At 32.2% G+C, this 11,424-nt stretch overlaps 1 long non-coding RNA gene across 1 annotated transcript; it reads right to left on the reverse strand.

Moving 5' to 3' along the window:
- Positions 1–270: 270 nt before the first annotated feature.
- Positions 271–4,914, reverse strand: LOC146993859 (uncharacterized). Its single transcript, XR_015043817.1, has 2 exons — positions 4,808–4,914; positions 271–435 (listed from the first exon to the last, which is right to left on the reverse strand). It is a non-coding gene; the product is annotated as an uncharacterized LOC146993859 (long non-coding RNA).
- Positions 4,915–11,424: the final 6,510 nt, after the last annotated feature.

Consider the following 11,424-nt stretch of genomic DNA (forward strand, 5'->3'; position numbering starts at 1 on the left):
CATTTTAATTTTACCCAAAATTTTTTACAAACATAATATGTAGTAAATCTAAGCTTAATATTTACCATTTTTACCATTTCGAAAGTGATACTAAAAATATTCCTAGTTATTATAAATTTCGAGATTCGCATACAAAATTGTGAAATAAACATGTGACAACAGAAAACAAACTTTATGCTCTCTCTATATTACAGCATGTTAATTAAGAAGTTTATTGAATTTATAATTTTATTGTGAAACACTATGAAGCAAATGATATGCTAATTAAAATACAGAAGTAAAAATAATTTATTAATTCATAAACTTTACATAAAACCTGAAAAAAAGAATTAATTAAAAAATAACATAATATAATTTAATAAACATTTCATAAAAATTCGTTTCGACTGCTTGGAAAAAATGAATGGTTTTTCTCCTCTTTGTAAACCATGTCTCCTAAATAAAGAAAAAAACATTTCTTTTAGAATCATAATCATGCTCTTAAAAAGCTTATAAAAATTATTTTAATAGATGTTTTAAACATGTGCTTATATAACACCTTTAATCAAATTTCTTTATAATATCTTAATTAATTAAGAACAGCTTAAATTCTTTAAAAAATTGGACTAAAGTGAACCGTCTCATTACGACAAGCTACCTCAGTCAATCACTTTTTAAATTTAACCAGCATTCCTCATAAAATACCTAATTAGTAAACATAACTTCTATAGGATGCCCACTATCATTTAAAGATCAAAATTTTCATGAATCACGTATAGCTAGCTTAGAGAAGGTTCATTGTACAAAAACAGCCAATATTCAAATATTTTCATAAATGAAGCCACCATAGTTATTAAATATAATATACAGTATACTTATATTCAGAATTCAGAACTTGAATAAATTTCTCGAACTGTTTTAGCATTCGAAAAATATTATATTTATTACCTTAAATTTCTAAAACAATATTACATATTCGTCCAAAGGAATCACTGGGACTCGGACAACATTTTCCCCCTAGTTTTCTTTTAGCACAGGATTCTGAATATGTTTTAAAGATTTAGGTAATGTTTGTCTTCCTTAAGGCGCTCACAAAACAAGTTACCCTAAATGTTTTGTCCGCATAGTGGTCATTTTCATCTTACTAACTGATTTGCTAGTGGATTTTGGGTGCATGGCCTATCATTGATGAAACAATAATAGTGAACAGCTTCAAGAAAATGGGGATATCTAATGCTCTTGATGCCATATTCCCACTTATTTTTACTAATTTTATCTTCTGAAAATTAAGAGGGAAAAATTAAACGAATAATTTAATTTCCAAAGGACAGAGTCACAGTAGGAATATAACAAATGAAAAGTAATCATGGATAAACTACTACTATCACAATATTATTTATTTAAAAGAAACCTCTATTTCAATAAGAATACACATAATTGCAACATCTAATAAGTTATCTTATTTCTTCTTTATAATTTGAACTTCTGTCATTCTCATTGTTGTTCTTGCAAATCCTTAGGCCTCAGATCATACATAAATAATTAGAGAAGGTTGTGGTTCGATGCTTGCTAGGGTGAACATTCAGCTGATATGGCAAAATTGCACAGTGAATGGCAGTTGGTATTTGCTTTCACTATCATAGATCATTGTTTGTATTAGGCTGACATAATATTCAACAGTTAGAAAAGAAAGATTCAACGGGGCCGTAAGTGTGCAAAAGTTTGCCTTTGTTAGTATGACGAAAACAATCATTATGTTGATAAATCCATTTTAAAATCTTGGGATATTCATTTTCTGAATGCATTAAAAGGGGGAAAATTATGTAAATATTTTTTTAATTTTCAGAATCTGGTTCTAAAGCTCGGTGGGGTGGAATATGCAACGCAATACGGTAATTCTGAAGATCATTGCTCGGGGCAGTACAAACTAAACGGTGATAACTTGCATGCTGTAGAAGAAGACACAAATTGCAGTTCCAGATGCATTAAATGCTTTGAGGTCTAGGGAGTAGCAGTGGGCAATACTAAGAGTGAAATTCAAGGTATAGGGAAGTAGGAATGAAATTTACTTTTATCAGATAACTTAAATGGTTATGTTACTAAGCGTTCTTATTGGAATGTAGGTTTCTTTTAAATAATAATACTATGATAGTTACCAGTAGTTCATTCATGAATATTTTTGATTGGTTATGATCTTATTGTAATCACATCCTTCAAAATTAAATTGATTGCTTAATTTCCCCCTTGATTTTCATACTATAATATAAAAGGAAGAAAAAAGTCTGCAAGTAAACATAACTCCTCTTTCTCTCTCTATATATAGACATGTATCTTCGTGTGCAACTAAGCAAAACAAATGTGACTTTTTCTTTTTTAAAAAAAATTGTATAAATAAATAGGATGAGAATTAAGTTCATTTCAAAGACTTATGACACATGAAATATACATGATCAAAATAAATAAGAAAATTAAGTTCAAATAAATTTTAAGCTAAATTATGTGTTGCAATGTAAGTTGCAATAATTCAATAATGTATGTAATAATTAATACTAACAAAACCAAACATCATATTCCCATTCTGCAAAGTATAAAAATTCTTCTGCAAAACTGAAAAAATGACCAACATTTTGGCTTATTTGATAACTTTCAAATTCACTCCTTTGTTTGCATTTAGAATTTATAACTTTAATTTTCCACAGAAATTTGTTTTTGATTTTAAAAAATTTCACTGGCATAATTTCATTCACTTCAGCATATATTAATAGATGCAGAAGGTTTTTGTACCTTACATAATTTTAAATCTTATTGTAAACTAACGTAATTAATAACAAAATCAAAACATAGATCAGAAACTGCATAAAATTTAATTAATAATTACTACTAGTGTCACACGAAATGCTATGAAATTAATAAAATAAGAATGAGATAAAATATATAGAATTAATATTACACATGTGTGAAGTTTGGAAGTTTTACGTTAAATAATTTTTTTTAATTAAGTACTTTTAAAAATGCCCCCTTAAAGCATGGGACCTTTCGTAATTAGAACTTGCAAATCCACTTCGCTAGTCTTTCATAACATTGCTTTTCTTTTATTAACAAGAAATATTGCATTCAGTTATTTAATTTAAGATATCAAAAATAATGCTACTGAAAGGCATGAATACTTACTTAAATTTGAAATTAATTTCGTTGACTTAAAATAATATTTAAAAAAATAAATCTTCATATATACGTCTAAAAATCAGACCTTATTAATTTTCTTTTATTTGAACGATATCTGAATTCTGCCTTAGTTTGGACTAGTAAATCATTGGGCAATTAAATGCCAAGCTATAAGAAAACTAATGTAGTTTACAAATGCACTGAATTTTATTTCCGGTATTAACTTTCAAAGAAGGTAAAATTTTCTGCATATTTGCATCATTTGGATTGATAGAATATGGCAAAGCATGCAAAGGCTATCAGCCTAAAGGGAAGTATGGAAGCACTTGAAGTATATATTCATGGGCGGTTTTGTAAGGAAAAGTAGCTTGCATTTCCATTTATTCATGTGTATATATATATATATTTACATTGTTAATGCTAAAATCAATGCTTCATTAAAAATTCATTATTATTTAATTTTAATACAACATACAGATACAGAATTGTTTTAAATTCCAATAAACAATAATAATTTATTTTTAAGAAAACTTATTTTATGATTTATATATTATATTACATGAATAAGAGAAATATTTGTCAAGAAATGTATTAAACTTGTATTAGCAGATTCATGCTATCCTAGTAACAAGATTATCATACTTCAAAACTGTATTAAAACTGGGCAAAATAAAATCAACATAAATTCTACATTAAATGTTTAAAAACTTATAAGTATGCAATGGTAGTTATATGTACAATATAATATATGTTGTCATTTATAAAATATTAATGAAATGATATTTTTGGAAATAATGCACAAAATTTTAGTTTTGTTTTATAATTAGTTTAACGAATTGTTAGAAAAATATTTCAGGTCATTTCCATTTTTCCCCTGTTGATATTGGTATATTAAAATATATGGAATAATTAAGTTGCATCTAGTTAGTACAACAAAACATTACGAAAAGTATGATACGGCATATTTTTAATCAATATAATTACTTCATTTTGGAGTTATAATATTTTCGTAAGAAATTAATACCACTGAAAAAAATATTATTACACTAAAGGAATAAACGAGATTCTCGACCGCGTTGTTCAAGTTTTTGTAATTTTACTTCATAACACACTCGTACATAAACATATTAGACTGAATTATAAACCAGGTATAACTAATCAGATAATCCTAGAAAAAGAATAACTTAAACCTTGTAAGCAAAAAAAATATATACATTACATTCAGAATTCTAAATGTTTATATAAACGTTTCTCGCAAGGCCTGCCGGGAAAAAGATGTCAAGTGTTCTTTTGTCAGACGATTGGAAAAGAACGCTAAAATGATTAGTTTTGTTTTCAACAACCACATTACCATTTCAATTATATACCACAAGCAGTGATTAAATTTTGGAATAATTAGTTTTAAATAATAATACGGGCAATTTAAGGCGTAATTTATCGGATGCACAATGACAAAATACTACTATTAGATCTGCATTTGGAATAAATATTTTGCACTCTTTCAACTCATTAGACATTACGAACACTGATATTAATTAATCGCAAAGCTTAAACGTTTAAATACTTACTCACTACATATAACAGTGCAAAGTGCATGAGAATAATCTGCATAAAATGAACAATAAATATTTCAAGTAGCAATTGTTAACATTTTCTTACTTACCTGCGCTATACAACCAACATGCATTCAGCCATGTTTTTTTTCTGCAACTAGCTTTCAAACACTTTTCTCCTGATTGGCTAATTTCCAGTCAGTCACGTGATTCTTCCGCGCGGCTACTGAAACATTATCTGTAATGTTACAAGCAAATCAGATGTTACCGCTACAGTTTGCTTTCAACCTGTTACCATTACAGGAAATTCTTCTGTAACTTTTTGATTTCTGTAACTTTACAAAACTTTTGCCTATAAAGAGCGAACTTTTTTTTTACAGTGTATAAAAGAATTGAGCCGCATATGTATAAGCTCCCAATGGAACAATTTGGTTTCCGTAGAAATCTCTCAACGACAAAACAACTTGTTCGTCTCTGCGAATTCATTGGATCTGCTTTATTCAGGCATCAAAGTGTCGCCTTACTCATGCTAGACGTGGCGAAAGCATTCGACCGCGTCTGGCATGAGGGGCTCATTTTCAAGCTCATCACACTTGATTTTAGTAGAGACCTCATCTTACTTATCAACTCCTTCATACGGAACCGCAAATTCTTTGTAAATTTTGGACCTGAACACTCTGAGACCAAATATCTGAAAGCCGGTGTAGCTCAAGGCTCTATTCTTGGTCCTATTTTGTATCTTTTTTTACGTTTATGATTTACCCAACAGTGCCGACCTCAATACTTACCTCGGATGTTATGCTGATGACACCGCCCTTGCCGTGAAGTCACATAGTCAAGAGCATGCACTGATAAAACTTCAAGAAAAAATTCCAGCCATAGAGGAATGGTGCGCTAAATGGAGAATTGCGATTAACGGACAAAAATCCCAGTTGATTATTATCGGAAAAAAACATTCCAGATTCCCTATTGACAGAATTTTTTTAATCTTTAATGAAGAAGTACCACTTGTTAAGAAGGCTACATATCTTGGGGTAGTCTTAAATCGCAGATTTACCTGGAAAGACCACATTCACAATATTAAATGGAAGACCTCCTCTACTATCAAAAATCTCCTCCCGCTAATAGGTAAAAACTCCAGACTTGATCTTAAAAGGAAAACACACATCTATACAGCAACTATCAGGCCAATTTTCTGTTACGCTTCCCCTGCCTGGGCGACCTACACTCAAAGCGACATGAAAAAACTTCAAGTAACGCAAAACAAACTTCTCAGAATTATTACTAATGCGCACTTTTATGTTTCGAATGTGACCTTACACAGAGACCTTCGTATCGACAGAGTTGAAGAGTTCCTTCATAAAGCTAATAGAAAATTCTTTGAAAAGGCAAAAAAATTCTCACATATGAAACACTTAAAAGTGTTCGATTATCAGATCTTTGTATACGACGCACGTATTCGACCACTCGCGGCCTTTACCACTCGAGACTCGAACTTCCCTACGTAACATTATCACGAGTGCAACGTCGCTGTAAATATCTATATAGACTTATTTTGCCGTATTTTATTTATGTACTCATTTTCATTTTTATTTGCATGTATTTTATTATTCTAATAAATTGTATCGTATTATCTTATTTGTGTAACTCTATTATGACATGTACCTACCATGAACAACAGAACAAGTCTGATTTTCACCCTGTCTTCGCCTCTCCTGGTCCTGGACTTCGTCTGCGTGTTTCTCTAAACTTGTGACGTCACGCTGTCTTCCCCCCTCTTCACTCTACTGACGCCTCCTTTCAATCGTCATTGCCAAATACCGTCATGCGCCCTTCAGGCCTATGTGTTATGAGCCGGAAACGTTGCGTAAAAACAGCAATATGCCGGCAATATTGATGAGGATGATGATGATGAGGTTATCGGATTGATGTTCAGAGCTTCACTTCTCTATTACTTTTGCAAGGCTATCTCAGTTGAAGAAGCTTCATTTTTTTGACTTTGACATATGCCAGGACCCTAAAGGGATTCATTGAGGAATCTGAAAAGAGACGGCCAGAATGAAAAACCAAAGTATCAAGGCTATCGGAAGTGAGCTGTTCATTGAAGTCAGCGCCCAAGATGTACATGGATATCAGCAGGAGGTATTCACTTTTAATTTAAAAGCAGCAATATTTTTTTTTTAAATAACAGCAGAAATAAAGCCACTCCCTCTAATAGAGGTTCTACTTTTGCCATCTCTCCTTGACGTTTGCTTAGTATTTTTTAGTTTGCTATTGTATGCTATTTCAATAATCAACAAAATCAAAGCGACGATCTTATGCTCATGCTGCGAAGTCACGTTTCACCATTGCTATTCGACAGTGCTTCCTGAGTTTTGTAGAGGGAGGAGGAGTTTCCCACATTTTAATTTATTTCCGTTTACTTGAGCTTTCGTGTTAAGTGAATGCCGGATTGACCGACATGTGTTTATATAAGTTTCCTGAAAACAATGTTGCGGTAAATTTATTGATTGAAGTATAAAATTCTGTGTAACATTGACTAAAATTTCGTCACAGTTAATATGAGACTGTGTTGAGATACAAGAATTTTACAAATTGTGAGAAAGAAAGGAATATTATTGAGGGAAGTGTCTAAATTAATATATACGTGTGTAGCGTTATTAACAATAACACGGTTCTTTTGTTGGAGAAAAAAACTGATAATTGACTTGCACTCGAAACTTATATTTAACAGGCACTAAGGTCCTTTTGACACGAAAGCTGTAAATTACATTTTATAATTTGAGTATTAAAATACTATTGTTAGTGAACATAATCAAAAGTGAAATTAGGGGGTGAATATTATCCCACAAACATGCAAATTTTATAAGCTGTTATATACAACAATATGCTTAACTCTTGGCTTATGATATAAACACGCAAATGTTTGTTGCTCTTTCTGTGTCTTCTAAAGCATATCTTCCCCCAACGCGTAAATATTTCCGAAAAGCGTAATTGTGCTTAAATATTAAAAAGAAGTGCGTAAGTTGCGGATAAAAACCAAATATGGTTAAAACACTGGAATTCTATCTTATGGTCGCGACATTCTGAGACCCTTTTTTCTCTATGCACTTTCTCATCCTTCATATTGAGCTTGCAACGTAACTTGGAAATAAATAACCGGAGTCTAGAACTTTAAGCATAACACGATCGCCCTATTTGGCTCGCGTTAGTTTCACTCGAGTTTAGCGAAGCATTTTACCTTCATCTTGACCTTTGTAGGGAATATTGTTTTCCTTCGCGGGATGCCATCATCTTTAGGACAATTAAGCTCTAAAATTAATTCATGCTTTCTTTTCTTGGCGCCTTGCATGGCGTATGTTATAATTACAAAAACAATGTAACCACTCGGTTTTTGTTGTTGTTGTTCATTTCGCTGAGTAATTTAACCCTTGGGAAGATGGTTCGCCTGTGATTAGAATAATAAAATAACATAGCGATATTACAGTCCCCTTTATCGGTAATTTTGAATTATTTGTAAAAGTAACTAATGCACGCATCGCATGAACATTTTTGGTCGAGTCGAAGAGGTTCATAAAGATAAAACCGCAAAAGTGAACTTTATATAGAACGTTTGGAATGCTTCCGATTTGTTTGGATTCCGCAGTCAAGATTGGCTACAGCGTCCGTCGTTCGATTTCGGTTTTCGCTGTCGAGACGTCTGCAATCACGGTGAGAGGGCAATTATTTATTTCTTCATCATGAGGGAACTGAAAATTATTGAAGCTTATGAAAACAGTTTAAAGGTTGGCATCACAAAGTTTGAAAACAAGGTAAATTCAACGGTTGATGAAGTGGATATTTCCATACTGGTGTTAAAAAATTAAAAAATTATAAAATTTAAAAGGAAAAATAAGCTGTTGAATTCATTAAGGAAAACGAAAATATAGTAGATAGTCTCGATGAAATTTAATTTTAAATTAAAAGAAACGTTTCTGAAATCAGATCTCGAAGGAGTTGGTGTTCCATAGAAAACCGTTTGAGTAAAAACATAATTGTTTTTGATTTTTTAGTTGCCTAAATTATCTCTTCCTATATTTAGCGGCAAAAACGAAGAACAGATAGAGTGTGATGATGTCTTTTCGGCAGTTACGCAAAAAATCGGTAAATTAACTATAATGCGCAAAAACTTAAGCATTTGAAGAGTTCTTATTAGGCGGATTCGTTAAATATTATTCATTCCATCGCAATTTCAGATTCCAGTTACGACGTAGCATGAGATTTATTGGTTGAACGCTTTTCCAACAAACACGGCACGATCAATTCTATCATCAAGAGTTCATTTCTCTACTTCAAACATGTGATTCTGCTCCATCACTTTTAAAATTTGTCGATAATCTACCTGAATGTTTACGATCTTTAGAAACATTAGAGAAAAAACTGGAAGAATTTTTCGATATGCTATATGTTTATTTATTAGTTGAAACTTTGGATAGAAGTCCTCGTTGTTTGTGGATGATGCATCCACTTGAGAAAGATGAGATAGGAAGCATTAAACAATTTTTGAAGGAACAAGTTAGCACCCTATCACATTACAAATCTCCACAAAGGGAACCAGACGTTCAATAAATGTCAAAGCTCTTACAACACTTTTAGAAAATTCATAAACTTGTGCGTATTGTAAAGGTGATATTTTGTTGTTGAAATGTGCACAATTCTTGAAACTAACGTTTGGAATTTGTAAAGGCTGAACATCTCTGTTTCATTTGCTTACCTTATGTTCACATAATTACGGACAGCAAAATTTTTAATACATGCAGAAAATGTTAGAATTTCCGCAATTCGCTCTTAATTTTTGAATGAAGTGAAGAAAATTTCGATAACGCAAATGGCACAGGGAATCAAAACGCAAACATGCCTAATAAATTTAGTAGCAATCTTTCTCCCTGTTCTGATACATATACTCCCTTAACAGGCAACAAGCAACCAAACAGTTAGTGGCATTAGTGAAACCAACCAAGAATTCCGTTCCTTAATTACATCCACGACGCTTCCCAATCAGATCAGCACTTTACTTCAGTTGAGGCACGGAATGCAGTGTTGAAGTAGTCTCCGCCCATCGGAGTTAGGGATTGATTTGCGCGATTTCAAAGCTAAGCATCTTTCTTTGTGCAACTCCTCTTTTAATGGCGATTTGTAGATTATATAGTTAGTGTCTTTTAAATCTATTTAACTATATAGTTACCTCCACATCAGAAGAATGAGTAGAATTAGGACAAACAGAAATTACAGTTTAACACAAATCCACCGCTCAACTTATTACAAGGAAAGCAGTTTAGTTTAAAAGACTGTAGAGTCACTTTATATCTTATATAATTTTTCGTTATTTTAAACAATATATAGCGCAGAATTTTCCGAAAAAACTAGTAAGTAACAAATTAGTTATATGTTTTTTCATTATAAGTATAATCTTAAATAGCAAATATAATTTTGAAAATCCATTGTGTCATGGAATCGAAATCTGTTTTCATGACAGATGCATTTCATAAAGAAATTTCAATTTTTTTTTATTTGAACATAAAAATTTCCGAATTATTTGGCAGTACTATATATGATGATGGCAGTACTATATATGATGATGGCAGTACTATATATGATGATGGCAGTACTATATATTTGGCAGTACTATATAGTATAATACATTCATTTCTTTAAAATTAGTAAATTGTTATGATAGGTTTTCTTATACAGTTAAAAGTGATAAATGCTGATGCCTGCTATTGTATGATTTCCTGCCTTATACCGCATGGTCACCCCTTTTTTTTTCCATTTGAGTTCCCGTTTGCCACGGATCGGGACATTATTATGTTATGCGCGCTTGTGACAAACACCGGGGGGGGGGGTTATAATTGAAGGTACACTTTAAAATGGTCATAAAATTAAAACTTCAGGACTAAATCTTATCAATCTTGGTAATCGTGTAAAGGAGGTCACGGAAATTTATTTTTCGCGAAAAAAAGAAAAGTTCAAAATTCACCACCAGTTCGAAATGGCGCTGTATGCAATATTGTTAAACGAAATGGGGATCAAAACCTAACTTAATATTTTGTTTCACGTACTTAACATGATGTATACGTTAGGAAACATTGGCCTATGAATGCGCCATCCGTGTAACAGAGAAATCCCTACGTAGAAAAACATAAATTAGCGATTAGAAAATGTGAAATCCCAAATCACTCTCAAAAGTATGCGTATTCCGAAAATCGTTTCCTTACAGATTATAAATTTGTAAATTTTGAAGATTGAATTCGGCCCCAAGACATGAAGTTATCAGTTAAAACCGTTTTAATCGTTTCTAAAACGAAACTGTTCGTGGGGTTATGCAATATTGTTATGTTCGTACGGGGTTCGTAGATTTGGAGTGAATAACGACAACACTTAATGAAATATCGAAACACACTTTATTTAGCCAATATTAATCAGGACATCTCCAAAGTCACGTTTTACAGTCGTCGAAGATCTACTATGCACTCACTGGGACAATAAGCGACACAGCCTTCAGGTTATAAGGCTATAACGATGGAAACAGCTTCACTGTAAAGCACCAGAGTACAGTTCCCCACTCTGTTCGGTCGTTCTCGGAACTCCACGTCCTCTCGAGACTCTCCACGGTACAACTCGTTTCAGCCGTTCGCAGAGCTCAACATACTCTCACGACGATGCACGTACGTCGATGTACTCGAAGACC

The sequence above is a fragment of the Stegodyphus dumicola genome, chromosome 11, assembly GCF_044657685.1.
Source record: "Stegodyphus dumicola isolate Sdum_Otavi_A_Nest chromosome 11, ASM4465768v1".
Taxonomy (NCBI): domain Eukaryota; kingdom Metazoa; phylum Arthropoda; class Arachnida; order Araneae; family Eresidae; genus Stegodyphus; species Stegodyphus dumicola.